The sequence below is a fragment of the Engystomops pustulosus genome, chromosome 6, assembly GCF_040894005.1.
Source record: "Engystomops pustulosus chromosome 6, aEngPut4.maternal, whole genome shotgun sequence".
Taxonomy (NCBI): domain Eukaryota; kingdom Metazoa; phylum Chordata; class Amphibia; order Anura; family Leptodactylidae; genus Engystomops; species Engystomops pustulosus.
The window spans coordinates 11,821,424-11,839,220 of record NC_092416.1 but is presented as its reverse complement, the minus strand read 5'-3'; the positions used below and the strand labels follow the sequence as shown (position 1 = coordinate 11,839,220).

The following is a 17,797-nucleotide window of genomic DNA, read 5'->3' as shown; positions in this document are numbered from 1 at the left end:
CATGTGTCGGAGCAGCACTTTATACCACCCCCAGGTCTCGTAGGGGCCCCGTATTGATCCTTGCTATGGGCCGTCCCTCTTCTATGTACAGATAGTGTTATACATTGTATCCGCTTCTCTTTTCTATCATGAAGGATGAGAACATGTGTCGAAGCAGCACTTTATACCACCCCCAGGTCTCCTAGGGGCCCCGTATTGATCCTTGCTATGGGCCGTCCCTCTTCTATGTACAGATAGTGTTATACATTGTATCCGCTTCTCTTTTCTATCATGAAGGATGAGAACATGTGTCGGAGCAGCACTTTATACCACCCCCAGGTCTGGTAGGGGCCCCGTATTGATCCTTGTTATGCCCCCCCCCCCCCCCTTTTATATGTACAGACAGTGTTATACATTGTATCCGCTTCTCTTTTCTATCATGAAGGATGAGAACATGTGTCGGAGCTGCACTTTATACCACCCCCAGGTCTCGTAGGGGCCCCGTATTGATCCTTGCTATGGGCCGTCCCTCTTCTATGTACGGACAGTGTTATACATTGTATCCGCTTCTCTTTTCTATCATGAAGGATGAGAACATGTGTCGGAGCAGCACTTTATACCACCCCCAGGTCTCCTAGGGGCCCCGTATTGATCCTTGCTATGGGCCCCCCTCTTCTATGTACAGATAGTGTTATACATTGTATCCGCTTCTCTTTTCTATCATGAAGGATGAGAACATGTGTCGGAGCAGCACTTTATACCACCCCCAGGTCTGGTAGGGGCCCCGTATTGATCCTTGCTATTGGGCCTCCCTCTTCTATGTACAGATAGTGTTATACATTGTATCCGCTTCTCTTTTCTATCATGAAGGATGAGAACATGTGTCGGAGCAGCACTTTATACCACCCCCGGCTCTTGTTTGCTTGACAGATACACAGATCCACTATGGAAAGATGTAATTTTCTCACAACACGTATAGTTACAATTTTCTTATGAGTCGGGGTCAGAGTTGAGTACACAGAATCTGCGTATATATAATTAAAAGAGATAAGAACTCGTCTGCGAGCGCCTTAATGACTGTGTTGTTGGAAGCGGCTGTGATTATAAGATTACTCCATCCTGCACCTTCCTCCATTCTCCTGCCGATTCTTCCATTATAAACAGCAACAATGAGATGGAAACTGCAGATCATTATATGCAAATACAAGTTACTGACTGACAGGGCAAACCTGGGACAGGGGGCACATGGATGGGGACGGGGGCACAAGGCTGGGGACAGGGGGCACAAGGCTGGGGACAGGGGGCACATGGCTGGGGACAGGGGGCACATGGCTGGGGATAGGGGGCACAAGGCTGGGGACAGGGGGCACATGGCTGGGGATAGGGGGCACAAGGCTGGGGACAGGAGGCACATGGCTGGGGACAGGGGGCACATGGCTGGGGACAGGGGGCACAAGGCTGGGGACAGGGGGCACATGGCTGGGGACAGGGGGCACATGGCTGGGGATAGGGGGCACAAGGCTGGGGACAGGAGACACATGGCTGGAGACAGGGGGCACATGGCTGGCGACAGGGGATACATGGCTGGGGACAAGGGATACATGGCTGGGAACAGGGGGCACATGGCTGGGCATAGGGGGCAGATGGCTGACAACAGGGGATACATGGCTGGGGACAAGGGATACATGGCTGGGAACAGGGGGCACATGGCTGGGGATAGGGAGCACAAGGCTGGGGACAGGAGGCACATGGCTGGGGACAGGGGGCACATGGCTGGGGACAGGGGGCACAAGGCTGGGGACAGGGGGCACATGGCTGGGGACAGGGGGCACATGGCTGGGGATAGGGGGCACAAGGCTGGGGACAGGAGACACATGGCTGGAGACAGGGGGCACATGGCTGGCGACAGGGGATACATGGCTGGGGACAAGGGATACATGGCTGGGAACAGGGGGCACATGGCTGGGGATAGGGGGCAGATGGCTGGGGACAAGGGATACATGGCTGGGGACAGGGGGCACAAGGCTGGGGATAGGGGGCACATGGCTGTGGCAGGGGGCACATGGCTGGGGACAGGGGGCACATGGCTGGGGACAGGGGGCTCATGGCTGGGGATAGGGGGCAGATGGCTGGGGACAAGGGATACATGGCTGGGGACAGGGGGCACAAGGCTGGGAATAGGGGGCACATGGCTGGGGCAGGGGGCACATGGCTGGGGACAGGGGGCACATGGCTGGGGACAGGGGGCTCATGGCTGGGGACAGGGGGCACATGGCTGGGGACAAGGGATACATGGCTGGGGACAGGGGGCACATGGCTGGGAATAGGGGGCAGATGGCTGGGGACTGGGGGCACAAGGCTGGGGACAGGGGGCACATGGCTGGGGACAGGGGGCACATGGCTGGGGACAGGGGGCACATGGCTGGGGACAGGGGGCTCATGGCTGGGGATAGGGGGCAGATGGCTGGGGACTGGGGGCACAAGGCTGGGGATAGGGGGCACATGGCTGGGGCAGGGGGCACATGGCTGGGGACAGGGGGCACCTGGCGGGGGACAGGGGGCTCATGGCTGGGGATAGGGGGCAGATGGCTGGGGACAAGGGATACATGGCTGGGGACAGGGGGCACAAGGCTGGGGATAGGGGGCACATGGCTGGGGCAGGGGGCACATGGCTGGGGACAGGGGGCACATGGCTGGGGACAGGGGGCACATGGCTGGGGACAAGGGATACATGGCTGGGGACAGGGGGCACATGGCTGGGGATAGGGGGCAGATGGCTGGGGACTGGGGGCACAAGGCTGGGGACAGGAGGCACATGGCTGGGGACAGGGGGCACATGGCTGGGGACAAGGGGCACATGGCTGGGAATAGGGGACACATGGCTGGGCAACATCCTATGGACGTGGCTGCTCCAGTATGTGGACACTCGGATGGAAGTAAATCTGTCTCTTTCAGGCTTCAGCTGTGATGTGCAGTAAAACTTTGATTAATCTCTCCTGTTGTCTCCTAAAATAAACACTTTTACACAGCGTGACAGTGCAGGGCTCTTCATTTCCCACAACATTAAGCACAACGCAGCCTAAAATTATCCTAATGTATAGCTGACCAGCGCTAAACGCCGCCGCTTCCCACGTGGAGCGGAGGATTCTGCAATCTTGCAGGGTGCATTTAACCAGCGCTCTCCCTGCTGAGCCAGGGCTGCAGTGCATCATGGGAGCTCAGAACCTGGGGACTGCTGCCCATATGCTTCGGGAATGTCACACCCTGTATCATGGTGAAGGGGAACCTTCTCGAAAGCAAACACCATGGGCCATTACCCAATTTACATTCCTCTAAATCCCAATATTTGCCACAACCCCCCCCCCCCTCCCCATTTATTGGTTCTACCTCCCACATAGTGTGGCATTGCACTAATGAAACGATGTTCTTCTCCAAGCTATGAGATGTACATTAGATGAGACGTATGAGAGAGGGAGAGGGATAGATGTATTTTTTCCATAAATAAGTAATTTCCGGTTTTCGATAACCTTGTAATAAAGCCATTGGCGTCGTATAAACCGCGTTCTGTCTTCGAACCCCAAAGCTAATCTGGTGATGACGGATGAGATTCACCTTGCTGAGGTGTGCAGAACATCTGTCACTGAGGCTCTTATGTCAAGATATCGCTAGACCTCCCCCCATCAGCCGCAAGGTGAAAATAATCTATAGCCCAGTATTGACTCCAGCGCCGGCCGCTTTATGGGCTCAGAGTGGATCTTGGTGCCAAGCCTAATGGAAATGACACCAGGCAGCACATCCACTGCGAAAAGACATCACCTGACAGCGGAGAATTCATCATTATAAAACACTGGGATTCATTGAAGAAATTTTATCAGAATAATAAACTATTTTGCCATTTTGTGCCTTAAAGGAAGCCTACCATCTGATTTGATGCATTATGAAGAAAATATACCTTGAGACTGCTGTAGCTACACTGATGCAGAAACATATCTTGGTTAATCCCTGAGCTGAGTCGTTAAGATATAACATTATGATAATGAAGCTCTGTCCCTTCTATGGCTAGTTCAGGGTTTCTCCTAGCAGGTGAGTTTTTCTCTGCATGATGATGCAATCACTGTTCTCCCTGCCAGACAGAATAATCAATTGCTGCACCATCCCCCAGGTGTATGAGTGACCTAGCTCAGGTTGATCAGTCCTGTGTAGACAGTTAAAGGAAACCTACCATGTGATTTGATGTAGTATGAAGCAAACATACCTTGAGACTGCTGTAGCTACACTGATGCAGGATCATATTTTGGTTAATCCCTGAGCTGAGTGGTTTTTCTGATAAAACGGATATAACATTATGATAATGAAGCTCTGTCCCTTCTATGACTCTTTGAGCGCTTGGTTCAGCGCTTCTCCTAGCAGGTGAGTTTTTCTCTGCAGGAGAGTATGATGAAATCACTGTTCTCCCTGCCAGACAGAATAATTAATTGCTGCACAATCCCCCAGCTGCTCTGTATGAGTGATCCAGCTCAGGTTGATTAGTCATGCTTTACTAACCTCCATTTGTAATTACAAGCTCAGTGTCGATCTAATGTGTTGATCTAGGCAGCCAGCCTGACCCAGCTTTCCCAAGGTCAGGAATGTTATAATTGTTTTTTCAGCAAAACCACTCAGCACAAGGATTAACCAAGATATGATTCTGCATCAGTGTAGCTACAGCATTTTCAAGGTATGTTTGCTTCATAATGCATCAAATCAAATGGTAGGTTTCCTTTAAGCTGCTAAGCAGATCTAAAGGTTTCCACGGCAACAGACTACACTATAACCTGTGTAGTCTGATCCTGTTTAATATAATCCTACTTCCTAAAAAACTACTTAATGTACTTACTTAAAAAGCTACTTACTTAAAGTAAGACAAAGAGAAATGGAAGCTAAAAATAATGACTACTGGATCAGACTACACTGGATTTGTTGTAGTCTGTTCCCATGGAGACATAAAGGTCTGATTCTTAGTTTATACATTTATTGGAATGTACATGAGAAGAGGAACATTTAACGTCAGATCAATCCATCATCCATTCAAGATTTCCCATGAAAGAAAGTTAATTTTAACCCCTTTATGATTTAACTCAGTGTTATTGCTGTTTTAGCTCCTATCACTCAATGATGGTCAGAGTAAGATTCCAGAGTGTGAGCGGGAACTCTCTGAGCAGACACTTCATGATCCTTCGATCATGAGATGAGATGCTGTGTGCCGACAATGTGCTTAGATTATCAGGGTGTAGGTTTATCTACACCTTTATTTACCTTCTGAACATTCTACTAGTATCTGACACAAAAAAAGAGAGATGAGACAGATCAGAGATGAGAGATGATGAGATCCTCAAGATGCATATAACACACAATGACACTCTGCTAACTCAGCTATAACACGCACAGTGAGCTCTGCTACAAGCCTCTACCCATGCAGGATGCTGCTTGCTGGCAGTGTCTGTGAGTGAGCTCCTCTTGTAATGGAGGGGCAGAGATCGTACTGCATGGAGCAGAAAGCAGAATCAATTGATGGGATGAATCTCTCCTGCCCGACCATAAAAATCAGAAGTTTTACATTCCGATCCTGGGGCATTATAGAATTATATCTGTGAAATTCTGTATTTTTTTTTAATAACAGTGAATAAGAGAATGTGTTATTATGTTATCCTAAGTATTTTTACAAATCTTGTCTTGGTGGAAATATCCCTTTAATTTAGGAAACATGAAAGCAACTTTTTCACCACAAATCTGGCCTCTCGGGACAAGCTTATTTCAACTGAAAAATTACATCTGACAGCTGGACCCTTCTTGGGCTCAACATTGGCCACTGGAAAAAGGTTTTCCAATAATTCCTAGAGGACACAGTCCAGAAGCCAATTATTATAATAATTGGGTAAATAATATTATATGATATATCATTAACATTGTTCGTTTGCAGCCCCTTTAAATAACAGGTATCCTATCTAGTCTATTACTCTACCTTCCCGGCCTCAGTTACCACAATGCCGATCTACGGCTAATTAGATCCGTTGCGTTGGTCCTATGATCTCATTATTGTGCTTTTGTGTTCGCCACAAAGGCAGATAAAACAGCCGGCTCGGCGGAGCCAGGAAAATATTACAGCTTCTTTTCAGCTCTTGTATTTACTTGAAAACAATATGTTACACTAACACTTCAAAGGGCAAAAAAAAGCACAAAAAACTGGTCAACGAAACAAGCGAAACGCGCCAAGCCGGAGATTTCTCTAATGGAATAGATGCAAATCAATCAACGTCGACCTTCACCGTTGTGGAAACGCTCTGCAGAAACTGTGTGCGAGCAGCAAACCCAATCACTGCGTCCTAATATGAAGCTTTATTACAGGCTTATGTATCTTATTATACTTTTTTATATCGAGAAAATAATGATTATTATATTTACAGTATTTTTCGGAGAGGAGGAGCTGAGTGGAATGATATATGACTTGTTGGAAAGAGATAGAGTTTATTTTTTCATTGTTCACAATGGGCGGCCCTATCTGTGATTGGCAGTCTTTGTGGTATAAGAGTGAGCTGTCAATCACTGGGTAGGACCACCTACTTGTCTGCTGAGCATCGAAAGAGTAAAAGCATTTGGTATCAAACAGAGAGTAGAACCACTCTATTGGAGTGGTGTAACTTTTAGGAGTGCTCTAATATCAGTTCCAAGGGGCCTTAAAGGGGGTGTCTTCTTCCCTATAATATAATATAGTTGGGAAGCTGGCATTTGTTTTAATTGACAACTATGCACCCTTGGCCAAACTGAGTGTGCATGTGTATCCGGGTAAAAAGGAATAGTTGCTGTGACTAATGGTATATGGCCAGCTTTACTACTAGATATAATTTTTCATTATAAATCACATTGAAATGTTAAAATACTAAAATTTGATAAATCCAACTTCACTTGTATGACTATTCTACCGCTTCACCCAAAGTGGTATTCAAGACTTCCAGGGAGTTTCCTTAATCTCTCAGTCTACCAGTATTATTCAAAAAATTACCTATAGATCACACTTGAGTAGTTATTCCATCATACCTTGATACGCTTTAGTTTTTCAGATTCCAAGTGACAACCGGCAAAAAATTTAATGTAACTTTAAGACATATTGTAACTCTAGGAATAATTATAAAAGTAAAGCCTAAAGTTCCACAAAAAACACCCTGTAATTCTAAAAGAAAAACCAAAAAAAATCTGTAATTCAAAAATAAATTTAAGTTAAAATTGCATGTAACTTTAATACACATTGTAACTCTATGAATAATGATTAAAGTAAAGCATAAAGTTCCCCCCAAAAAAACTGTAATTCTAAAAGAAAAACCAAAAAAAATCTGTAATTCAAAAATAAATTTAAGTTAAAATTGCATGTAACTTTAATACACATTGTAACTCTATGAATAATGATTAAAGTAAAGCATAAAGTTCCCCCCCAAAAAACTGTAATTCTAAAAGAAAAAACAAAAAAAATCTGTAATTCAGAAATTCATTTCAAACTGTCACTTTTTTTCCCCAATCGAAATCATTTCAAAGTTCAATTATATTTAAATAGAGAAAAGTACAATACAATTGAATAGAGCCGCGTCTTCAGATATTCTAAATCTCATTAATACGGGTATTGATTAGGATCTCTCTGTTCACGACTTGCAGGAGGGGGGAAAATGACCGGTTGGGTTGTTCGCCTCTGAAATGTCTCCGAGTTTTACGGCCGAGGAATATTATATATAATCCCTGCGTGGATGAAACGAGGAAACGGATTTGAGTTATGGGACGCGGCAATGGCGGTGAGGGAGTCCGTGAATCATCATAATTAACTGATCCTCAGATCTATAATTGAGATCCATAATTCAGCCACCTTGCCTCTCCATCCTGACATGAAACCCATATCTCCCCTACAGTGAATGAGTTATGACATTGACTTGCCAGACGGCCATTTGTGTCTGAACATTTTCCTATAAAGGGAAATTTCATCATAAAACGAAAATCCCAGAAGATGCTCGGGGGGTGACTGGTAAAAATCTCAGGATATTAATAAATCGTATGCAGATGCATTTCAGGGGATTTCACATCTTAGATAAAGAAAACTAGAAAATAGAAGAGAATGGAGGGAGGAGATTCATTTAAGAAGTTTAGAAGAATTAGAAATCACAATTTTCTCAATGTGGAAATATAACAAAAAATTTGTATTTTCATAAAATGGGAACATTTTACAAGAGAACTTGATTTTGATGTGTAAAGGCGACAAACAGTATCCAAAAATTATGTTTTAAAAAAATAGGACATACTATAAAGGAGTTATTTTTTAAAGTTATACTAAAAAAAAAGTCATCATAGACCCAGATACATAAATGAGAGAGTTGTGTGGTGAGTGTCAGGGTTCGGGGTCAGTAGACCTCCTGGATCACCGTGGAGATGGTACTAGTCGACACCTGGGTCCGGAGTCTAAGTGGCACCTGGTCTTCACCAGAGCCAGACGCAAAGCGGGATGGTCTTGCTGCGGCAGGTTGATCCACTGGTGCGACTAACCCGGGGTGGCACCCAAGGTCACAGTACAGAAACGTGATGCAGGCTCAACGTCAGGCTCATGGAATGAGGGCAGGCGGCAGAGATCAGAGGTCAGGTCCGAGGTCACAATAGGAATACATCAGAGCAGGGAACAGGAACAACGCAGGGAACACAGGAACACACTGGGAAGTTCTCTCTATGGCAATGAGTGCAAAGAACTGCCAGGGATTCCTGGGAACAGTCGGCCTTTAAGGAAACCCGGGAGTACCAGCGCCAATAAGCGTTGCACTGGCCCTTTAATTCCTCGAGTGCCAGGCCAGGCGGGAGCAAGAGCGTGAAGAGTGGAGTTTGGTGCTGGGGCCAGCGCCATGGAGAGGGTCACGAGTGTCTCGGATCACAGGGGCACCCGTGCCAGTCACAAAGGATCAGGGAAACATTAAAGTCGTTTCCAGGACAATCAGCTACTCCATGTGACCTGGACTCTCTGGAATATGCTGCCTGCTAAAGGAAAGCTACCATAAAAAATCTACCTATTAAGGTAGATACAAAGGTAGGTTCTTTCTAATGTTCTAAGCCCTAAACTATCTTTCTATAAGCCTTCTATATCCTTCATGATCTAAATTTTATCTAAGTAATATGCTAATCTTTTTGTACAGGCTATTGGGGTGTGGAGTAGCCTCTCCGCGCTGAAGAAGCAAAGGCTACTCCATGCACCAATAGCCTCTCCTGCCTCTTCTTCTTACAAGTCCTCGTCTTACTCCTACTGATTCCTGATTGTAGGTTTCCCTCAAAGGGTTTTCCAGGAAATATGACTGATGGCGTTTCCACAAGATGGGCTATTGTTATCTCACCTGATCAGGTAATCTATTCCTCATTCCTTTCCATATTTGGTAAAAACTCAAGGTCTCGGTCCTTCCCTGGGACAACATTCTTGGGCCAACTAGAAGCCACCAGCAAGTTATCACCTTTTCCTATTAATTTTTATGTTGTGGAACCTTTAGATTTCTTGTCCAAAAACTCTATTTGCATTGTAGCAATACAAGCAGGCACTATTGCCGACCAATTACCCATCCATTGACTAACTAGATTTTTTTTTGGTTTTGGAAACTTTTTGAGTGCTTATGAATGGATGAATAATTCCGATTCTTGGTCAGGAATTTGAATCATTTCCAAAATGTTAGTTTCAGTCTATTTCCTTTTGCACATCTGAAGACGCTTCTCGGCATGTTTACTATTCACCAGTGTTGGCTCCGAAATCCTCAAAAAATATCAAGCTCAGTGTGAATTCTGCTAACATATCTCAGTTGCAAAATGTTGGCAAACTCTGCGAGTTTCTGTCATGGGGAAATATTGACATTAAATCAAATTGGATTTTAGTTGAAGGTTTTGCCAGGTAATGCCGCCAGAAGACATTGAGAAACGATACAAGAGGGAATATCTATGGGAGGGTGCACAAGCAGAGCGAGGAGCGGAACGCTAGAGAACATGTACTGGCTGCTGTGCGGGGCCAAGGGGCAATGACTCACAATCTATTAGGGTTATTGGCCTCAGTATTGAAAGACTAAAAGAAACATATTGTAGAAAGGTATAAATAGTAAAATATCAACCAAATTATTAATGCATGCGATAACATTTATGGCTTGACTCTAATTTTGCCAAAAATGCCCCCAAAACATCCAAAAACATTGTACGGAACCAAACAGTAAGGTTGTACTGTATTATAATATCATGGATTCAATGGACATGGATCAAGGAGTGGTTATGGGGCTCAACAGATACCCAAGATCCAATTGCCTAATGGAAAATTGAATTTCACCTGATTTTCTCTCTAAAATTCAGCTCTGAAGATTTGGGGCTTGGTGGAGATTGGGTTGACTTGGCTATCCATCAATGGACAACAATATCGAGTATGTTACAAACATGTATGGTCCGCTGACTCAATCTATTGGCCATTTGGCATCTGGTATTGAGCAGATTCCCCTGGCTTAGCAAAATCTACATAACTGTTCTGGGATGGGTTGGGGGGGGGGGGGCTCTGTATGCCCACCTGTCCAGTACCGCCCACCTGATACAGCATTGAAGCTATTCCAGTACCAGGAGACCGTAAGTAGTTGGTGGCACTGGACAACGCGACCAAGCGAGCAATGGAGGACGTAAGTATAATTTTGGGGGTTTTTGCAGTCCCCCCCAATGCTGGTCACTTAAATTTTGCTAAGCACTACCAACCACTTTAAGAACCCACGTAGCCTGAGGACATGAGATATATTACCAGATAATGATTGCAGTCTTTCAATTTTGATAAAGAGGGTCTTTGCTTGTCGAAGACCATAGAAACCAAGTAAAAGATCATTATTTGAATAAAGGGCCACAATGTTATTTCGGAACCGGACTTGGAGACATCTCTGCTCCAAAATTTCAAAAGAAATTTCCAATTTTTCCATATCAACTTACTGTTGATTTATTTTGAGGATAAAATGGTCTATGGTTTCTCCTACTAGGGGGCCTCCCTATGAGCCAGTTGGGTTGACCTTACAGCCAATGAACCAAGATACCGATCAACAATTTCAATCAATACGTTCTTAGGGAAATTCCAATAAGGACCCGCCCACCCCGATAATCTGAGAAAAATAGAAAGATAATCCCTGTTTCGACAAAAGGGGGTCCCTGGCGGCTGAAGAAGGTCACCAGCACTGCAAGAGGATTTTATTAGATGTATCCATGAAATATGGTTTGAATTATTTTGGAAATCAAGATAAATCAAGGTCATTGGTTGTTGGCTATTTAAAAAAAAAAAAAAAAACTTCTTAGAAGGTTTTATAATAACTGGAGATTGGTGGATGTCAGAGCCCCCCCCCCCCCCATCCTCCTCCTCCCGCAAAATGTCCCTGGATTCCTCCGGTCAACTTCAAAAAACGTAATTTTCCCCCGGATCAATATCTGGGAGAGATATGTAAATGTTAGAGATCTCGGTCGGGTTAATACCTTTTTGAGTGATTTTATTTTTTTTAATCCCCCGCTCAGCACTTTATAAATAAAAGATAATAATAAGATCAGAATCAGCCTGACATTTGGATTTAAGCTAACGACTCTGCGGCACAAATACTGTATATGATATTTTCACAAACAAAACGTGACTTCAAAAACATCTGCCGTAGTTACCGGAATAGAGCGTCCTGCCGAGAGCCTCCGACTTCTACCACATACGGCTCTATATCAGAGGCCTAAAGTGGTAATAGTAGCGGAGGGTGACCAGCGGGGGGCAGTTACCCATAGCAACCAGGCTGATTCGGTTTCCTAGTGAGCAAAGTACCTGAAGCAACAAATCACATCCTGACATTACCCAAGAAGTCAGTATGATATCAGATTTCCTTGTAGCAGCCATAATCTCACATATATCCGACATACTGGGTAACAATGCAAAAGTTCCACCAAGGACAGGCACTCAAGAAGAATAGTGAGTGCAGCTCTGGAGTATAATACAGTATGTAACTCAGGATCAGTACAGGATAAGTAATGTCATGTATGTACAGTGACTGCACCAGCAGCAGAATAGTGAGTGCAGCTCTGGGGTATAATACAGGATGTAACTCAGGATCAGTACAGGATAAGTAATGTCATGTATGTACAGTGACTGCACCAGCAGCAGAATAGTGAGTGCAGCTCTGGGGTATAATACAGGATGTAACTCAGGATCAGTACAGGATAAGTAATGTCATGTATGTACACAGAGACTGCACCAGCAGCAGAATAGTGAGTGCAGCTCTGTAGTATAATACAGGATGTAACTCAGGATCAGTACAGGATAAGTAATGTCATGTATGTACACAGTGACTGCACCAGCAGCAGAATGGTGAGTGCAGCTCTGGGGTATAATACAGGATGTAACTCAGGATCAGTACAGGATAAGTAATGTCATGTATATACACAGTGACTGCACCAGCAGCAGAATAGTGAGTGCAGCTCTGGGGTATAATACAGGATGTAACTCAGGATCAGTACAGGATAAGTAATGTCATGTATATACACAGTGACTGCACCAGCAGCAGAATAGTGAGTGCAGCTCTGGGGTATAATACAGGATGTAACTCAGGATCAGTACAGGATAAGTAATGTCATGTATGTACACAGTGACTGCACCAGCAGCAGAATAGTGAGTGCAGCTCTGGAGTATAATATAGGATGTAACTCAGGATCAGTACAGGATAAGTAATGTCATGTATATACACAGTGACTGCACCAGCAGCAGAATAGTGAGTGCAGCTCTGGAGTATAATATAGGATGTAACTCAGGATCAGTACAGGATAAGTAATGCCATGTATGTACACAGTGACTGCACCAGCAGCAGAATAGTGAGTGCAGCTCTGGGGTATAATACAGGATGTAACTCAGGATCAGTACAGGATAAGTAATGTCATGTATATACACAGTGACTGCACCAGCAGCAGAATAGTGAGTGCAGCTCTGGAGTATAATATAGGATGTAACTCAGGATCAGTACAGGATAAGTAATGTCATGTATGTACACAGTGACTGCACCAGCAGCAGAATAGTGAGTGCAGCTCTGGGGTATAATACAGGATGTAACTCAGGATCAGTACAGGATAAGTAATGTCATGTATATACACAGTGACTGCACCAGCAGCAGAATAGTGAGTGCAGCTCTGGAGTATAATATAGGATGTAACTCAGGATCAGTACAGGATAAGTAATGTCATGTATGTACACAGTGACTGCACCAGCAGCAGAATAGTGAGTGCAGCTCTGGGGTATAATACAGGATGTAACTCAGGATCAGTACAGGATAAGTAATGTCATGTATATACACAGTGACTGCACCAGCAGCAGAATAGTGAGTGCAGCTCTGGGGTATAATACAGGATGTAACTCAGGATCAGTACAGGATAAGTAATGTCATGTATATACACAGTGACTGCACCAGCAGAATAGTGAGTGCAGCTCCGGAGTATAAAATAAATCAATTACTGTCCCACACGTCACATTTCAAACACTTATCTCAAGTAATTTACCTATAAATTACCTATAGATGCGAGACGTCTTGTGTACATACATATTAATGAGATAATTAGACCTTCTTTGCATAATCGTCTGCCACACTGCCATCGCTCCTCTGCACCGTACAGTACATCACCCAAACAATGGAAGACAAATAATGATTTGCTTTGATTAGATAAACCCGTCTGCTCCACAAATAGAAAATCTTGAGTTTTTGGTACCAGATTTTTTTTTATCAAATCATTTATGAGAATAAAGTATATATTTTTATTCATTTATTTTTTAACCCTTATTACACCCTTTGGCAATGGTCACTTAATGGTTATTGGATTCTTTACTGAATGTGCTCAGCACCAAATAATACCTAAGATCCAGGGATGGATCAGGCCTCTATGTTTTTCTCAAAAATGGGAATCCTTGGCAAGTGCAGCCTGGACCAACCCTAACTGACCAGAAGACCATGACTAGGGACCAGACATCATTACCAGAGAGAAACAGGGCAAATCCTGCAACTCGGAGTCTCAGGTGATCACGTAGAAGTCATTGCACTTCGACGCCTTGTCATAAACGTAAAGGGCTTCCGTCAAGATTAACATGAAATCTATAGGTAATGTATGGGGCGAGGGGCGTCCAACAGCTGAGACCCCACTAATCTGAAGAATGGATGACTGCAAGTTCCCCTGACAGGAGGGACTTATGGGTTGTGAAAGTCCTATAGAAGTTTATGCAGCCCAGGAGTCCAAAGTCTCATAGGGGTTCAATATACCTTGGTATCTTCTCATAAGCTTAAAGGGAACCTACCACCAAGAATCTACCTATAAAGGTAGATCGGGTGGTAGGTGGATCAATGGGACGTGAGGATAGCCCTTTTATGGGCTAAACCTCACGTCCCCACACTTTTTGATAACTTTTATTAGCTTTACATGCAAATTTTGTTATGCGGCTACTGGGGCGTGGAGTAGCCACAGCTGAGGCTACATGGCACAGCTACTCCACGCCCCGGTAGCCTCTTTACTCTTCCTACCCACAATCTTTATAGGTAGATTCGGTGGTAGGTTCCCTTTAAAGGGGTTGAGTCAGCATTTATTTTTCTCCACGATTCAAACAATGCATTAATGATGGGGACGAAAAGCCAAGAAGACTGGAAACTGCAAGTCCCCATCCATACAAGGAGCCACCAAAGTCCCTTTGAAGTCCATGGAGCTCAGGCTACATCCTACATGTCTTTGAATTTCTTGGGTCTTCCAGGTTGTCTTACAGAATGATCAAAACCAAACAAAACGTCCTGCTGTTATGGAGCGGTCATTGTAAGATAAAAGTGTTAAATATGTGTCAAGAGTGCCCCTGTGATCCATGTCTCATGTCTCGGATCACAGGCACACCATGCCCCTCTCCGTGGTGGCGCTCCGTTACCACCGAACTCACCTCTGCTCGTTCCTGCTCCCGTCCCGTACGCATTCCCCACTTCCTAGGGCGCGCGCAGGCTTTCGCAGGTTTAAAGGCCCAGGGCGCCGCTGATTGGCGCTGGCCACTTCTGGGTTTCCTGAAAAGCCAACTTCTCCCAGCAAACCCCGCCGGATCTTAGTGCTCCATGCCTAGGAGAAAGCTGTTCCCTGTGCCTCGTGCTAGTTATTGCATTTCCTGTTGTGTCCTCGGACCTGACCCTACTCCTTTGTTGCCAGTCTTGACCTCCTGCTCCGTTCTCGACCTTGCATCATTGCCACCTGCCTTCACCATCTGCCTGTTCCTGACCACGAGACTGCCCATTGATTCTGTACCTGGACCTTGGCTGCCACCGCAGGCAAGTTGCACCTGTGGAACGACCTGGTGGCATCAGACGATCCGCTTTGACCATCCTGCTTTGCGGTGGGCTATGGTGAAGACCGGGTGCCACTTAGAGTAGTGTCATCGTCCGCGGTAGTCCAGGGTGTTTACTCACCCCGAGCCTTGACAGCATCAATAACTGTTTATGCTATCATACACCAGAAGGGAATTTTACCTCATTTTCTCTCCTTTCACTTCTCACTGACACTTGGACATCGCCTTTAAATACAAAATGGCCGCCAAAATACCATTATGTAACTCTGTTTTCAAAATCATAATTACTAATCGAGCGATGACATCACTAATGGTTAGACAAGAGCCGGCCAAAAAAAATCTGAGCTTGTTTACAACCAATTTGGAGGCGATTCAAACCCTTCTGCTGTCTTGCGGTGGCCGGGAGCATCGTCCGCTCTTCATTGTGCTGATGTTTTATTTATGATCCCATTGTGCATCCGTGTAGAATGTAATATGCCCTAAATAAATAATAACAATGACATCATTTCTACAGTAATTATGCACGCAGGAGGCAAACTCAACCCTGCAACTGGCTGTGTACAAGAGCGTGACTTAATTCCATTACACTCACATAATCCGGTTGTCTTGAATTGTTGTTTGCTTTTTTTAATTTTTTTTTTGTGTGTTCCGTAGATAATTTATTCATTTATTATACGAACAAGACAACATTTCCACCAATATCTTTAGTTGAAGCAATTAACAATTTCACCCCAAACCACAAGAGACTTTCCACTGGGACTGTAGCAATTACAGTTCTGATAGCAGATACAGGAGGTAATAAGTGCTGGGGGAGAATGCAATCAAGATCCATCATTAAATCGGGAGGGGTCTCTTTGTTTAGGGCGGAATGAGGAAAACAAAGGTCGGGGAGGTCAAAAACATCTCTAAAGGTTGGTTGTTTAATCTGTAGTAACAACAAATCCATGTTTTCATTTTTTTCGGAAAGAACCCAAGCAGAAGAACGGAAGATCGAAATTAAGATTTAAGTTTTTTGAAGGACCTAAAAAGTCAAGGAAGACATCAGCTTTACATTTTTCAAAGAACCTAAATTAGGAAATTAACTATGTTCTTTAGGCTTCAGAAGCCCAGAAAGGTAAAGATGGAAGGTGATGGGATATAACTATGACTTTTATTATGTCATGAAGAAGCAAGTGAGGTACTGAATTGTTTTAGGGCTGAGGCTTACTAAGGGTCGCGCTGAGCAGTTTTGTCGGACTGTGCACATTTTTTCGGGGCTAAAACAGCTTGCGTGGTTATTTAAGACCTGTCCGTGCTGGGAATTTGGCGCAGCTGCGCCAACTTCCATGTGATACAAATTAGGGGGTGGGCTGTACGATGGTCCGAATAATTCGGACCGTGCGCCGAATTTATTTTTCAAATTATGTCGTACGCCCTATGTTAAAGGTGCACCACAAAAAATATACTGAACTCCGGGGACCTGAGCGGGGAAGCGACACATGCAGGAAATCGGGCGCAGAATCGCAGCATTATACACGGACAATGCGCTTTCAGTGAACTCCGGTGACCCTGTAAGTAAATGTGCCCCGCAGTGCGGAGTGCTAGAAGTATGGAAATAACTAAAAATGTACAGATGAAGCCATGAAGTAGGGATAAGCAAAGAACTAAAGAAGAATAGGAAAAAAAATGTAAAAGCTTCAAGATAGAAGTTGGTGATCCCAAGGAACACTTCAAATTTCGAATCCATGATGTAAGGGTGTGGGTTGAATACTTGAGCTTAGAGAAGATATCAAGACAATGGGGCACATTTACTTACCCGGTCTGCCGGGATTCAGTAAGATCGTGCGCCCGATATCCAGCAGGTGTCGCTGCTGCGCCGAGGTCCACCGGATTTTACTTTCTTCTTCCTGGTGCATGTAAGTGCTGATCTTGCGACACATTTTTTTTTTTATTCCGCGGTTTGTCCGAATCCGTCAGTTTGTCCGACGACCACACCCCCCCCATTTCTATTGCGGCGCCGATACGGCACAATCCGATCACGTGCGCCAAAACTTGGGGCAATTCAGCGCAAAAGGACACAAATTGGAAATATTCGGGAAAACCCGATGGAATCGCTGCCGCAGGACCCTTAGTAAATGAGCCCGATTGTGGTAACCTTCCATGAAGGGCAGAGGTGTGGAAATAGGGTTTAGATCAAGTCATAGTGAGTCCTTCAGAGGATAAAGAGCCTAAGAAACATTGGGTTTTCCTTGAGTTCAATGACGTAATGAGGCCAGATTACTTAAAGATCCCAAGAATCATGTCTCAATATGTCTACGTCAATGGTGAAGCTTGGGAGAAGCTTGGGAGAAGATTGGAATGCTAGAAGTGGTCTTGAACCTAAGAATTTAGGAAGGAACCTCAGCGACAAGGGTTAATCATGATTCCACTGACGAATCCAAGAAGTCGGGAGTGGGAACTAAATTTGGT

The 17,797-nt window shown here is 44.7% G+C and overlaps 1 protein-coding gene across 1 annotated transcript in view; it reads right to left on the bottom strand.

The window, feature by feature from the left end:
* The window catches only part of IGLON5 (IgLON family member 5), a 384,710-nt gene that overhangs the window by 296,643 nt on the left and 70,270 nt on the right, over nucleotides 1-17,797 (bottom strand). The window lies entirely within an intron of this gene.